At 45.8% G+C, this 15,735-nt stretch overlaps 1 long non-coding RNA gene across 2 annotated transcripts in view; it reads left to right on the top strand.

Moving 5' to 3' along the window:
* The window catches only part of LOC141160950 (uncharacterized), a 162,355-nt gene that overhangs the window by 108,312 nt on the left and 38,308 nt on the right, over window positions 1–15,735 (top strand). For both annotated transcript variants that reach the window (XR_012250592.1, XR_012250591.1), the window contains exon 4: window positions 12,842–12,914. This is a non-coding gene — a long non-coding RNA (uncharacterized lncRNA). The remainder of the gene's footprint in view (window positions 1–12,841; window positions 12,915–15,735) is intronic.

The raw sequence follows: 15,735 nt of genomic DNA, 5'->3' as shown, positions 1-15,735 counted from the left end.
TAAATAAAGCATTGTGGGCACGCAGCCTTATAGTGATTGTGTCTTCACACAACCACCCAAGGTGAGAAAACCTATTGTTTTTACTGCTTCCTTTATTAGGGTTTTATCCTATTGTGTGCTTCTCCCTTCACAGTCATTGTTTATTCGAGAATACAGAAATAGCATTTCAGGAGTATAGAGATCTCAATAAGAAATGTAAAAAAAAAATCAAGCTAACAAAGTTAACTACTGAAGCACAAATCACCAGAAACATTAAATTAAATCCCAGAATTTTTTATAAATATATCATTGCAAAAAAGAAAAAAATGGATGGTATTGGCCCCTTAAAAGATGATAATCACAAGTTATTATAAAGGAAAAAGAAAAGGCTGAAATATTAAACTAGCACTTTTCATCCGTGTTGACCAATTAACTGTTCCAGGTATCATTCAACAAGTCAAAAATCACCACCAAATGTAACTGCGTCTGACCAAATTAAACATTGACAAATTCTCCAGGCTAGATGGCATTCATCCATGTATATTGAGGGAATTGAGCTCAGTAAGTGACAGTCCGCTGTATCCCATATTCTTAGATCCTCTTGTAACAGGGATGGTGCCACAGGATTGAAGGATGGCTGATGTGGTACCGATATCTAAGAAAGGTAAGAAGGTGGATCCAGGCAAATGCGGTCCAGTAAGTCTGACATCAGTAGTGCGCAAAGTTTTTGAGGGCATTATAAGAGATGACCAGGAGAAATATATTGCAGAGAATAATATAATAACTGACAACCAGCATGTATTCATGAAAGATAAGTGGTGTCCAACCAAAATGTTGGGTTTTTAAGAGGAGGTAAGTGCAAATCTGGATGTTGGTAATGCAGCTGATGTGATTTATCTGGACTTTGCAAAGGCATTTGATACTGTACCACATAACAGCCTTATACTGAAGCTACAGAAGGAAGGACTTGGGGGAACTATATGCAGATGCGTAAGGAATTGGCTACTATATGCAGATGCGTAAGGAATTGGCTAAATGATAGGAAACAAAGAGTCGTCATAAATGGTACGTTCTCTAAATGGGATATAGTTAGTAGTGGGGTGCCGCAGGAATCTGTGCTAGGACCGATTCTTTTTTACCTCTTTATTAATGATCTGGTGGATGGGATTAACAATAAAGTGTTGGTCTTTGCTGAGAACACCAAACTATGCAGGATATTAAAAAGTGACCTTGACGTTAGAATATTACAAAACTATCTGGATTAGATGTCTGAATGGGCATACACTTGGCAAATGAGATTTAGTGTTGATTAGAGATGAGCGGTGTTCGACTGGAACTGTTCGCCAATCTCAAATTCGAGCTGTTTTGGGCGTGTTCGAGCCGGTCGGCGAACACGAACAATTTGAAAAAAATTCGGCTCATCGAGGTTATGCTCGATAACTGTTCGTGCACCAAAATCATAACTGGATTTTTTCTCAGTAATGCTGAAAATTAATGTTAATGCGCAGTTTGAGTGTACAGCGGGGCGGGGCGAGGGGCAGGGGATGGATCTCTGCAGAAATAATGAAGATCTCCATTTTTTTTTCTCTTTCCCGCATTTACAGTGGGGAAGTGCAATCTGTCAGCCTATCAGCAGCGCACACATGGAGCGAACTGCTTTTTTTCACACAAGCAAGGGCATGTGTCATTGGCAGTGTATGTCACATGTCCTTGCCCTATAAGACCCAGACATTTTCCCCGTCGCCACCATTTTCTCACTGCTGCAGCTGCGTGTTAGACGGCACTGCTGTTGCTGTGTGCGCTATACTTTGTTAATTTCAAGCCAATTTTCGCACAAATCTACAGATAGCTTGGGAGTAGGGAATAGTTGTGATTGCAGTCCTTTTAAGGACTAGGTTACATCATTTCCAATGACTTTTATCAGGCAGGTCTGTGCTCTTAAATAGATAGGTTGGGAGTAAAGACTAAATGTAATTGCAGTCCTTTTCAGGGCTAGGTTCCATCAGTTCCTATCACTTTTTTGCCAGGCAGGTTTTGCCAGTGCTGTGCAAGTTTTTTTCACAGCATTTGGCTAAATCTAGCAAAGCAAATCCTTTTTGGCCTCTTGCAGTGTGTGTTAGTCAGTGGAGTAGCCTATCTGTGTTGCAAGCTACACCACCTGTGTATTGAATACAATTTTTTTTACTGCACCTAGTGAAGTAAAACCTTTTGGGCATAGCATCATTCTATTAGTCCATCTATACTAACCTCCACCAGGTTGCAAATTCAATATAATTTTTTTCTGCATCTAGCTCTGAAAAAAATATTTCAGCTTGTAGCAGTGTGTGGGACTTGTTCTATTAGTCCATCTATACTAACCTCCACCAGGTTGCAAATTCAATATAATTTTTTTCTGCATCTAGCTCTGAAAAAATATTTCGGCTTGTAGCAGTGTATGGGACTTGTTCTATTAGTCCATCTATACTAACCTCCACCAGGTTGCAAATTCAATATAATTTTTTTCTGCATCTAGCTCAGAAAAAATATTTCGGCTTATAGCAGTGTGTGGGACTTGTTCTATTAGTCCATCTATACTAACCTCCACCAGGTTGCAAATTCAATATCATTTTTTTCTGCATCTAGCTCTGAAAAAATATTTTGGCTTGCTTGTAACAATGTATGGGACTTGTTCTATTAGTCCATCTATACTAACCTCCACCAGGTTGCAAATTAAAAATAATTTTTATCTCCATCTAGCTCTGAAAAAATATTTTGGCTTCGGCTTGTAGCAGTGTGTGGGACTTGTTCTATTAGTCCATCTATACTAACCTCCACCAGGTTGCAAATTCAATATAATTTTTTTCTGCATCTAGCTCTTAAAAAAATATTTTGGCTTGTAGCACTGTGTGGGACTTGCTCTATAAGTCCATCTATACTAACCTCCACCAGGTTGCAAATTCAATATAATTTTTTTCTGCATCTAGCTCTGAAAAAATATTTGGGCCTCGGATTGTAGCAGTGTGTGGGACTTGTTCTATTAGTCCATCTATACTAACCTCCACCAGGTTGCAAATTAATAATAATTTTTAGCTGCATCTTGCCTGTAAACTAATTTTGGGCATATTAGCATTGTGAGGTACTCATTCTATTAGGCCATCTATACTAAGCTCCTCCAGCTTTCAAATTACTAATAATTTTTAGCTGCATCTTGCCTGTAAAATAATTTTGGGCATAGTAGCAGTGTGTGGTACTCATTGTATTAGGCCATCTATACCAAGCTCCACCAGCTTTGAAATTTATAATAATTTTTAGCTGCATCTAGCCCGGAAAAATTTTTTTCTTCCCAATAGTGGAAGCAATAGAAATATGGGGCGCACTCCTGGCTAACAAAAATATACGCTTCATAACAAAAAACACCAGCCGAGCGCACTGCATTAATAAGATGGCATTATTGTCTCTCCCGTCTACGCCGGTTAGCATTCCTGTGCCTAAAACACAAAGTATGGGTCCACGGTAGCCACGATGCTGAGGGGTCTAAAGCTGCTGCTGACGCTTTATCACAATTCAATTGGCAGATTTTCACAGAGCTCCTCACCAATGCCCACCCATCGGGCAACAGTTGCCCACCCTCCCTATGGAATCTAGTGGTGAATAGTTGATGCCATTAATTAGAGAGTCAGTTGCCCCGTCGACGTGGCAAGCATACGGTAAGGCATGGGAAGAGTGGGCACGACTAGTAGCAGGCAGACGGGTTGACCAATGTGAACAAGCCAGATTACAAGTCACCATAGAATTTCTCCACCAGCTAATGATGAGGGGCATATCAGGGGCGTCAGCGCAGCGGTGTCTGACTGGAGTAGCATTTCACTTCCAACTACTGAATTGGGGAGATGTGACAAAGAGATTCATCATCAGACAATCCATAAAAGGGTGGAAAAGGGGTCAGCCAAGTCAGGAGTGTAGACGTCCCGTCCCGTGTCACTAAAACTGTTTTCTCACATCATATCCCTAACACCATTAACATGACACTCACAATTTGAAGCAACACTACTGTCTACTGCATTTGCGATCGCCTTCTTCGGGGCGCTATGCATAAGCGAATTAGTCCCTCAATCCAAAATTACCACCAGTGGAGGCTTATTACACCAGGATGTAGTCATAGCCAATCATGCAATACGTCTACGCATACGCCAATCGAAAATGGTTCCAGCGGGCAGGGGCACTTGGGTACTTCTACAACCCACAAACGGTACACTGAGTCGGGGAACAATAGTTAAAGCATATATAACCGTCAGATCACAAAATAATTTCTTCCTATCATACATTGATGGAACGCCATTATCAAGATACCAGTTCCAAGCTATATTTAATAAATGCATAACATCGGCAGGGAACCACCCCAAAGATTACGTGACACACTCATTCCGCATAGGCGCGGCCACGGAAGCAGCAAGAGCAGGACTGTCAGAAACAGAAGTTCAGAGGATAGAGAGATGGCTATTCACGTGTTTGGCGAGATACATAAGACCGGACTTGTTATCTTAACGTGGTTTGTTTCTTTTACAGGTGAAGCTAAGCCAACAGTGTGGGTGAAAGGCCACTCGTATATATATTGGGCAGAAAAAAGGGCGAAAGTCCGCAAAGGCGGGAGGAAATTAGAGTTTCATATCACATATTTCAACTGGAGAGGTATTAGAGGCCTGCTATGGCCTCAGGTACTAATGGAGGTAATCAAGGTAGGGAGAGAGGCAAGAGATTCGGTCATTTTAGTTATACAGGCCCAGGGAAACGACCTAGGTCATCACAAGAGCGCATTACTAATGACAATAATGAAACTAGACACTGAGGGCTTCAGAGAATTTTTCACAAAACTAACTATAGTATGGTCAGAGATTGTGCCGATAGCGGTATGGCAAGGTGCGCGAGACATCACGGCCATCGAACGGACAAGGTGGGTAATAAATATTCGGATGGCGAAATTTAGCAGAGACAGAGGCGGTATAGTGATACAACACCGACAACTGGAAGGAGATAAAGCAGGCCTCATACGGCCCGACGGTGTTCACTTAATGGATATTGGACTGGACATATTCCTGTCAGGACTCCAGGACGGAGTGGAACAAGCGTTAAGAGTGATGGATGGGGGTCAGAGTCCTGCATACGAGTACGCAGGGTCCTCCGTGGCTTGGAAATAGAAAGGACATGTTGGAGAGTTACACTTGTTGGCCAACTTGCCGGTGTGGAGACCCAGGGCATGCTGCAACAAGCTGAATTATTTTAGAAATAAAATGCCTTTCCAATGGAATGAGTATAAAGAGTTAATAAAGCTGTGACCGATCCTCACCCTTCCAGTTGTAAGAGTTACATTATTGTATGGTCAAGGAAAGGGGGGCGGTAGGGGGGCTGAACGTCTGGGTTTGGTTGGGAGTCCCCACAGTCTGCCTAGGCTAGATGCATTTAAAAATTCTTATTAGATACACAGGCGGTGCAGCTTGCTTCGCAGCTGGGCTACTACGCCCAAAGTATTGCCTAGGCTAGATGCAGTTAAAAATTCTATGCTGACTAGCAGACACTGAAGCTTTGGAGCAGACCTCTGAGTAAACAGCTCTTCAGACTCAACCATCTGTGTTACCCCAAGCCATAGTGTATGTAGTTTCTTACAGTTACAAGTGGGGGGGGGAGCGACCCAACCCACCTGGAATTGACGATGCCAACGTCACGTAAAACACAGCAAGGAGACTCCAAAAAGAGTCTCCATTTTTTCCAAAAATTGTGGCACAGACATCACTTAAGTGGCATCAATTGCCCCAGAGTTGCTTAAAACGGTTGGTGAGGTGATTTTACCAAATCCTCAAGCTTTTAGTGTCCCCAGGATGACACAGGGGTAGAAAAGTCCTTGCGGATCCATGATTTGTTCATCTTTATGAACGTGAGTCTGTCTACATTCTCAGTGGACAGCCGCGTGCGCTTATCTGTCAGCACACCACCAGCAGCGCTGAACACACGTTCAGAGAGAACGCTGGCTGCAGGGCATGACAAGATCTCCAAGGCGTGAGTGGCGAGCTCCGGCCATTTTTCCAGATTGGAAGCCCAAAATGAGCAAGGGTCCAGTGACACAGTCATAGCTTTGACGTTCACTTGAAGATACTCCTGTACCATCCTCTCTAGGCGTTGACTATGTGTCAGATTTCTTGTCTCCTGTGGCCTTGCAAAGGATGGTCTAAAAAAGTGGTGAAACGATTCCACAAAATTGCTGTTACCAGCAGATACTGTGTTACTGTTACGGTTTGAGTGATGAAGACTCGACTGTCCCACGGATGGCAAGTTAGAACTGTGAGATTCACTACGTGCACCACTGGTGTTTTGTAGAAAAGCGCATGTAAGATTCTGAAACAGCCTCTGCTGATACTCCTGCTACTACTTCTATGGCAGGAATTATTTTGGCAAATTTACTTTTGTACCGGGGATCTAAGAGTGTGGCAACACAGTCGTCGGGATTACTTCAAATTCTGACAATCCGAGGGTCATGTTGCAGGTAGTGCAGCAAGAAAGCACTCATGTGTCTTGCGCATCCAGGAGGACCAAGTCCTTGTTGTGTTGGTAGCGAGGTAAGAATCATGCTTCCTTCCTCTGCCCTCTTCCCCCAACCTCGCACAACAGAAATGTGATCAAGGTCTCCCTCATCTGATGAGTCTTCCATGCCCATCGCCAGTTCATCCTCCACTTTTTCCTCGGCTCATGCACCTTCCTCAACAGTTTGGCTGCTACCATGGGCCCTGGTTAATCCCTCTCCCCCACCCTCCCATGCCTGCCGCCTTGGTGCTGCCGACCGTCTGGACCTTGGAGATGTTATCCCTTCTGCATACGACTCCTCCTCTACTTCCTCCACCTCCTCTTGTCCCACCACCTGACTCTGAATTCTGTTTAACGTGTGCTCCAGCATGTAAATCACCTGAATAGTCATGCTAATAATGGCATCGTCGTCAGCACTAAACATCTTCGTCGCCATTTCAAAACTGTGCAGAAGGGTGTGTGGCACCCCTGAGGGTTCAGTTGCCAGAGGTACTGCATCTCACCCAGAGGTGTGGTATCTCACCCTCAGGTAAGGAAGGAGTATGGCTCGGGACCCTAACACCTGCATCCAACACATACCCGCAGAGGGGGTAGGGCGAGATTGCTCCAAAGGGAGAGCACAGTCCCAGGTCCCTAGCTGGTGGGAGGGTCCTATGTAGTGGGCGTGGGTGGAGAAAGCAGCTTAGGGGAGCACATGACAGGGAGAGTATAAATAGGAAGCCATCTTAGAAAGAGCAAGCCAGTCAGAGGAGAAGTGACAGGGGAAGAGGCTCTGCATGAGCTCTGCTCTGGAGGCGGGCCTAGCCTGGGAAACACAGGACTGAAGGAGAGAAGAGAGGAGTGGGAGCAGGAAGGCTCCAGGAACCGAAGGGATCCTAGGGGTATGGGCCATGCAGAAGGCCACCCATACGCCCGCTGCTACCAGGAGGTAGAGGGGTCAGGCCAGATAAGGGGAACCTTTCCCTCAACTAGCGGAGAAATAGCAAGGCTCAACTAGAAACCGGAGGCTGCAGAATTTCATGTACTGCAGGCCAAAGTCCACACCAGTCTCACTAAGAAGGTAGCCACATAGTACACAGGGGACGGAACACACGTCGCCTGCCAAGGCCCGAGAATTCCGAATAGAAGTGTCACTGGGTGTGAGGTGCATGGAGAAGGCCAGAGAAAGGACACACAGAAGGGGGTCCTGCTAAATACTCCAGAGCTATCTGGGGGTGTACTGAGCCCCTCCCTGAGTACGCACAGCACGACGGGGGAGATTGCTCTGGTACCTGTAATCTGGACTGCAACAACTGTGAGTAAAGATCTTGGGACTGCATCACATGGACTCTGTGTTCATTACTGACTCCCTGCACTACAACCACCATCATCCACCCACACTGCCCTGAAGCTACACTCTTCCTGTGTGGCGTAATAATACCATTGCTGCAAAACCACCATCTTCTGAGAACTGTTCCGCAGAGGCGGCCCCTTTGGCCGTAATCCACAGGTGGCGTAGTCGGACACTATAAAACCCATATATATAAATTACCCTTGGATTTACCGCCCTGGGTCACGGACCGGGTCGCCGCCACAGTGACTACAACCCCCAGTGTCTACCGGCCCGGCTCCGGGTACCCCACGGCCCAGGGGGCGCGTCAACTTCATAGGTCCCTAATCTGAGACCACTCCTGCAGCGTGATTTGCCCCTCCTCTAGATCTCGTTGGGCCAGGCTATACGTCAGAACGTATTGCACCAGGGCTTGTCGGTGCTGCCACAGTCGCTGCAACATGTGCAGAGTTGAATTCCACCATGTCGGCACATCGCATTTCAGCTGGTGAACTGGCAGGTCCAACGACTTCTGTAGAGATGTAAGTCGTTGAGCTGCGGGATGTGAACGGTGGAAGTGAGCACACAGCAACCGTGCCCTCTGCAGAAGGCCATCTAGTCCGGGATAGTGGGCTAAAAATTGCTGGACAACCAGGTTCAACACGTGAGCCATACAAGGCACGTGTGTGACATTGCCCCGGCGAAGGGCCGCACTCAGGTTTGCAGCATTGTCGCACACGGCCTTCCCTGGTTGCAGGTCCAGTGGAGACAACCATTCATGAAACTGGGTCTCCAGAGCTGACCACAACTTCTCAGCTTTGTGACTTACATTTCCCAGACATTTCAAAGTAAACACCGCCTGATGCCGTTGAGCTCTGCTGCCAGCATAGTAAGGAGGTGTGCAGGATTGACGTACAACTCGTGGGGACAGCAAGACTTGGACAGCAGCCCCTTGTCCTGCTGTCACTATAGTTACCGAGTGCCCAGTCAGCGACATGTAACGCCCTTGTCCATGCCTACTCGCCCAAGTGTCTGTGGTGAAATGCACCCTGTCACACACAGAGTTTCTCAAAGAAGTGGTGATGTTGTGTGCAACATGCTGGTGGAGCGCAGGCACACCTTTCTTTGAGAAGTAGTGGTGACTGGGCATCTGGTAATGGGGCACTGCGACGGACATAAGGTCTCGAAAATCCTCTGTGTCCACCAGGCAGAAAGGCAGCATTTCTGTAGCTAACAGATTGCAGATGGTGAAATTCAACCTCTTAGCTTTGTCATGGCTAGGAAGAAATGGTCTTTTACTTGTCCACATCTGAGGGACCGAGGGCTGGCTGTTGTACTTAGACGGGGTTGAGTAGGGTGTCCCCGGCAAACTTGCCGGTCTGTGAGGAAGATGCAGGTGGAAAAGTTAGGTTGCCTTGATCCAAAGGTGGTGCTCTCGATGTCGGAGAGCGCTCAACACCAGCTGGTGTTTCCACTTCTAAATGAAATGATGACCTGCCAATCACACTGGCTGTTGCGGGTAAAGAGGTGGCAGTTCTGTGTCCAAAAACATGTGTGACTGCTGTCCCCCCAGTCACAGAGGATGAAGAGGCCGTGGATGCACAAGATGGGGCAGACGGTGGTTGGAACGGCCCGCTAGGCCGCATTGTAGCACAGTGAGCTTCCCACTGCAACTTATGCTTCATATCCATGTGACGGTTCATGCATGAAGTACTCAAACTATGGATTTTTTGGCCTCTACTTAGCTTTTGGTAACAAATATTACAGATAACACAAGTTGGGTCATCCTTATCGATCTGAAAAAATTCCCTGGCTATGCAAGGCTTAGAGCCCATGCGACCTGAAGAGCCACTACGACATGTGGTCAGAGGCAGAGTTGTGGTTGAAGATGCAGTTGTTGACGTGCTTCCAGTACTCCGTCTCTGTCCAGGAAGGCGCAACCTAACCTCGTCGTCAATAGCATCTGTGACGCCCAGCTGCGCTGAGTGCATTGATGGAATCCTCCACAAGAGGCCCCCATAAACATTCACACATCTCCACCTTCCACCTCAGACCAGCAGAGGGAGCTCGTTAGGGATATAAATAGGGAAGGTGAAGCTAGGCAGTTCAGTTCCTCTGAAGAGTTCCTGCAGTAGAGAAGCCTAAGAGAGGTCAGTCTGCAGTGGAGCTCAGTCTAGTCTAGGGAACTCAGTTAATAGTTCAGAAGTGGAATACGAGGCTCCTGTTAGCTAGATTCAGGGAGCCCAGTTAGAGCTTAAGGTGTGCCGGTGCCATAAGATCGGTGAAGCGTGGCAAGTTGCCGTTAGTGTGTATAGCCTAGTGAGGGCCCGAGTAGGACGAAGGCGAGTGGAGTTAGTACATAGGGGGCATAGGAGCTTAACCGGCTCACCCCGAAGCATTTACCGGACACTGGATCCGAGCTTATCGGGATCTCGATGACCCAGTAAGGCATAACCGGAATCCCGGGAGAGCTACAAGTCCCATGATCGCTAAGGTCCTGATACGTAACAGAGCCAGGAGACGCTTAGGCCCCGCATACTGGGAGCGTGAACTCCAAGACAAGGCCCTACCACAAGGTCAGCCAGCGCAGGACAGAGACAAAGTTAGGCCTAGCTCCAGGCAGGTCAGAAACTTACTACGCAGAGGCAAGAAACAGGAGGCCCTACACCTGCTCATTGTGGAGGATCCTGATATACACCCTTCACCCTACAGTGCTCCGGGATGTGCCTGAATTTCCACCAGTAAAAGGTACTGAAGTGACTACCCTGTTCGTTCCCGTTCTTGCTCTGATCCAGCTGGGTCTCGCCTGTTCTGCATTCCCCCTGCATACGCTTTTCTGAGGCCTAGCTCCACCTGTGGGGAGCTATACCATCGAGCTGCCTTATCACCGGCCTCAGTGGACTACTGCAGTGCTGGTGATTCTCACCAGATACCACAGGTGGCATCACGAACTCTTATAAAATTAACAATTATCCACCCTTTTAAAGACTGACCCCAGGGTACGGGCTCGGGAGCCGACCACCGCGACATCCCAAAGGCCAGGCAAAGGCCCGGGTACCGAGTCATCCCCATCCCCTGGGCTAGTCACATCCTCCTCCACCTCCTCTGCTGACCTCATCGACTGGCTGACTGTGGGTTGGCAGTAAGTGGGATCTCCAACCTCGTCATCATCACCTTGTGTGTTCTCACACCCGTCGTCCTCAGAGCCAACCTTGTCCTGCCCTGACCGAAAAGTCAAGTTGTCGCTCCAATCAGGTATTTGAGTCTCATCATCGTCTTCATCATTGTCTCCACCAACAGGAGTTACAGTTTGGGAACGAGGGTCTACATTATGCTCAGAACCTTCTTCATCTGGTCCTGGATTCGACTCAAAGATTCTGGGCATCAGGGCAGATCATTTCCTCGTCTGGATTAACAGAAGATCTGGAGCAGACCTCCGTTTCCCAGGCTATAGTAGGAGTAAACAGCTGTGCAGACTCAACCATCTGTGTTACCCCATACTCAGACGAGCAGCTGGAGACTTGGGAGCTGTGAGGAAGCAAGTGCGATTGGGGTGACACCTCTGAGGACTGGAGTATTTGTGATGTTGAAGTTGAGGTGGAGGAGAGCCCACTTGAAGGAGCACTTGATATCCGTTGAAGCACCTGCTGTTTTTTTGCCTCATCTGGAATTTGTAGCGATGGGCGTGTCCGTAAGAAAGGGATTGTATTACATTGTCCACGAAAAGAAGTAAACATCTTAGTTTGGCTGAAATATGGTCTTTCTTCTGCAGATGTTACTCCCCCCCACCGCAGGGGGGCTCGACCCACCAGCGGACAGGCACCAGTATTGAGAGAGGGGGGCTGGCCGTCAGGGTCCACCGCAGCTCTGGCACAAACCCGGCGACACGGAGGTCGCACGGGCAGGAACGGACTGGCCATGTCGGCTTCGCACTTTTTTGGTTTTAGAAGGCATGACATGCCTATATCTGTGTCTCCCCCTCCTTTTACTCCTCCACCTCTCTTCTTTTCGCATGACTATATGTACTTGTCACTTTTCCATGTGTTAGTTGTGTCTTCTGAGCAGTTTGTCAGCTTTTGGACACCTTTGAAGGTGTTTTCTATGTGTTTCTATGCGTTTTTGTTTGTCTGCCATTAGTTTTAACGGTGTTCGAAGGTGTTCGACGAACAGTTCGACGAACATAGAGGGTGTTCGACGAACCGAACATAACTCGAACACTACGGGGGTGGCTCAACACTAATGTTGATAAATGTAGAGTAACGCAGCTAGGATGGAGTAATCCTATTGCTGCTTATACATTAAATGGGAGTATACTCGGGATTACAGAACAGGAGAAGGACTTGAGAATTCTGGCTACAAGTAAGCAGTACTCAATGTCAAGCAGTAGCTGCAAAAGCAAATAAGATTTTAGGGTGTATAAAAAGAGATAGAAAATCCAGCAATCCCAACGTATCGTTACCCCTTTATAAATCACTTATGAGGCCACATCTAGAATATAGGAACCAGTTTTAGGCTCCACATTTTAAAAAGGATATTCAGAAGTTATAGTCAGATGAAGCTAGATTATTACAAGGGATGGAAGGCCTCTCATATGATGAGAGGTTGGAAACATTGGGCTTGTCCAGATAAAAGACGTCTCAGAGGAGATCTCATTTATATGTAGAAATAAGGACCATACTAAGGACCAGGGGGCATTCATTATGAGTGGAGGAAAGGCGATATGAAAGACTTCTTTACAGTCAGAGCAGTCAGACTGTGGAATGCCCGACCACAAGAGGTAGTAATGCAGACACTATAACAGCTTTTAAAAAAGGGCTGGATGATTTCCTCTATACACATAACATTGTGGGTAATTGTTAATTTAGTGATAAAATGTATAATTGGTGGAGAAAGATTGAACTTAAGGATCCAGGTCTTTTTTCAACCTATGTAGCTATGTAACTGTATGTAACGTCAGATTATTATCGATATGGTGTGGAAATATTGTGTTTCTATTGCCAGGTTTGATGAACATGTATCGCCTACCTTAGGGGCAGTTCTATACAACTTTGATGTAGCACCTCTTTCCTAACAAGTAAGGAAATGTTTTCTCTTCTAGAGAATGTCAGCTGCTCATTAATTAATTTAGCTTCACATAGAGAAGGATGTTTCAGTGATTTTGAATTTTGTTTTTTCTGGTCCATAATTCATTCACAACATTACTTCATATATTTTTTGCACAATAATGTTTATATTTATTATATAGGCAGCATATAGAAGGTGTCACCCTTTGAAGATTTGCATTCCTGGATATTAATAGTTTACCATATTATTCGAACTATAAGACGCACTTTTTTCCCAAAATTTGAGAGGAAAATAGAGGTGCGTTTTATAGTCCAAATGTACATTGTGGGGGAAAAGGGAATGGCGATGGTGGAGCAGTGTTAGTGGAGGCAGGGTTGCCACTGCAGGAAGCCGGCGGTGGCAGGAGTGGGCCGATGCTGTGAGCCCTGGGCTGGGAGGAGGGGGTGTACCGGCAGTGTGAGGCAGGAGACATTGATCTCCCACTGGTGGGCTTCAGGAAAATGGTGCCACTACATGCACAGATTGAGATCTCAGCTCATCATTGAGCCGAGAGCTAAATCTGTGCATGCACCAGTGCTATTTTCCTGAAACACATCACTGGGAGAACAATATGGGCAGTGTAACTCAGCTCCTGCCTTGCACCACCATCATTTTCTTGAAGTCCACCGCCAGGAGATCATTGGCTCCTGCCTCGCACTGCTGTGAAACCCCCTTCTCCCAGCCCAGATACCCTAACATCGCCACACTCCTGCCGCCATTCATTTTCTGCAGAAGCAACCCTGCTCCTGCCTTCTGTGATCCCGCTCCACTGCCGCTACCCCCCCCACGGTAAGATCAATTTGAATTATAAGACGGACCCCTATTTTCACATTAAAAATTATTTTTTTTGTCCTACTTTCTTCCTTTACATTTGGGGTGCGTCTTTTGGGCCAGTGCGTCTTATAGCCCAAAATATACAGTATACACATTTTGGCTAAATGCAGAAGCTGCACCCTGGTATAAGGAATGAAGGCAGAAAGGTAACAAATCTACTAGAAAGACATCTTAAAGACAATAATTGAAGGGTAAAACGTAACCTTTTTATTGCAAAAACTATTGAGGTGAATTTAACAAATACACAGGGGCTTGTCTATGATATTTTTATATATCGTCATTTTGAATTGCATGTATTTGTACAGTACAGACCAAAAGTTTGGACACACCTTCTCATTTAAAATTTTTTCTGTATTTTCATGACTTTGAAAATTGTACATTAACACTGAAGGCATCAAAACTATGAATTAACACATGTGGAATTATATACTTAACAAAAAAGTGTGAAACAACTGAAAATATGTATTATATTCTAGGTTCTTCAAAGTAGCCACCTTTTGCTTTGATGACTGCTTTGCACACTCTTGGCATTCTCTTGATGAGCTTCAAGAGGTAGTCACCGGAAATGGTCTTCACTTCACAGGTGTGCCCTGTCAGGTTTAACAAGTGGGATTTCTTGCCTTATTAATGGGGTTGGGACCATCAGTTGTGTTGTGCAGAAGTCTGGTGGATACACAGCTGATAGTCCTACTGAATAGACTTTTAGAATTTGTATTATGGCAAGAAAAAAGCAGCTAAGTAAAGAAAAAAGAGTGGCCACCATTACTTTAAGAAATGAAGGTCAGTCAGTCCGAAAAATTGGGAAAACATTGAAAGTGTCCCCAAGTGCAGTTGCAAAATCCATCAAGAGCTACAAATAAACTTGCTCACATGAGAAACGCCCCAGAAAGGAAGACCAAGAGTCACCTCTGCTTCTGAGGATAAGTTTATCCGAGTCACCAGCCTCAGAAATCGCAGGTTAACAGCAGCTCAGATTAGAGACCAGGTCAATGCCACACACAGTTCAAGCAGCAGACACATCTCTTCAACAACTGTTAAGAGGAAACTTTGTGCAGCAGGCCTTCATGGTAAAATAGCTGCTAGGAAACCACTGCTAAGGACAGGTAACAAGCAGAAGAGACCTGTTTGGGCTAAAGAACACAAGTAATGGACATTAGACCAGTGGAAATCTGTGCTTTGGTCTGATGAGTCCAAATTTGAGATCTTTGGTTCCAACCACCATGTCTTTGTGCGACGCAGAAAAGGTGAACCGATGGACTCTACATGCCTGGTTCCCACCGTGAAGCATGGAGGAGGAGGTGTGATGGTGTGGGGGTGCTTTGCTGGTGACATTGCTGGGGATTTATTCAAAATTGAAGGCATACTGAACCAGCATGGCTACCACAGCATCTTGCAGCGGCATGCTATTCCATTCGGTTTGCGTTTAGTTGGACCATCATTTATTTTTCAACAGGACAATGACCTAAAACACACCTCCAGGCTGTGTAAGGGCTATTTGACCAAGAATGAGAGTAATGGGGTGTTACGCCAGATGACCTGGCCTCCACAGTTACCAGACCTGAACCCAATCGAGATGTTTTGGGGTAAGCTGGACCGCAGAGCGAAGGCAAAAGGGCCAACAAGTGCCAACCATCTCTGGGAACTCCTTCAAGATTATTGGAAGACCAATTCCGGTGACTACCTCTCATCAAGAAAATGCCAAGAGTGTGCAAAGCAGTCATCAAAGCAAAAGGTGGCTAATTTGAAGAACCTAGAATATAAGACATATCATCAGTTGTTTCACACTTTTTTTGTTAAGTATATAATTCCACATGTGTTAATTCATAGTTTTGATGCCTTCAGTGTCAATGTACAATTTTCATAGTCATGAAAATACAGAAAAATCTTTAAATGAGGTGTGTCCAAACTTTTGGTCTGTACTGTATATATTTCTATTTTAATGCAACTCAGACTGCTTT

Source organism: Phyllobates terribilis, unplaced genomic scaffold (genome assembly GCF_046119375.1).
Source record: "Phyllobates terribilis strain yellow unplaced genomic scaffold, ASM4611937v1 Scaffold_9__5_contigs__length_417890890, whole genome shotgun sequence".
Classification (NCBI taxonomy): Eukaryota; Metazoa; Chordata; class Amphibia; order Anura; family Dendrobatidae; genus Phyllobates; species Phyllobates terribilis.
The sequence above is the reverse complement of the archived record's forward strand: the minus strand, read 5'-3'. Positions and strand labels throughout refer to the sequence as shown.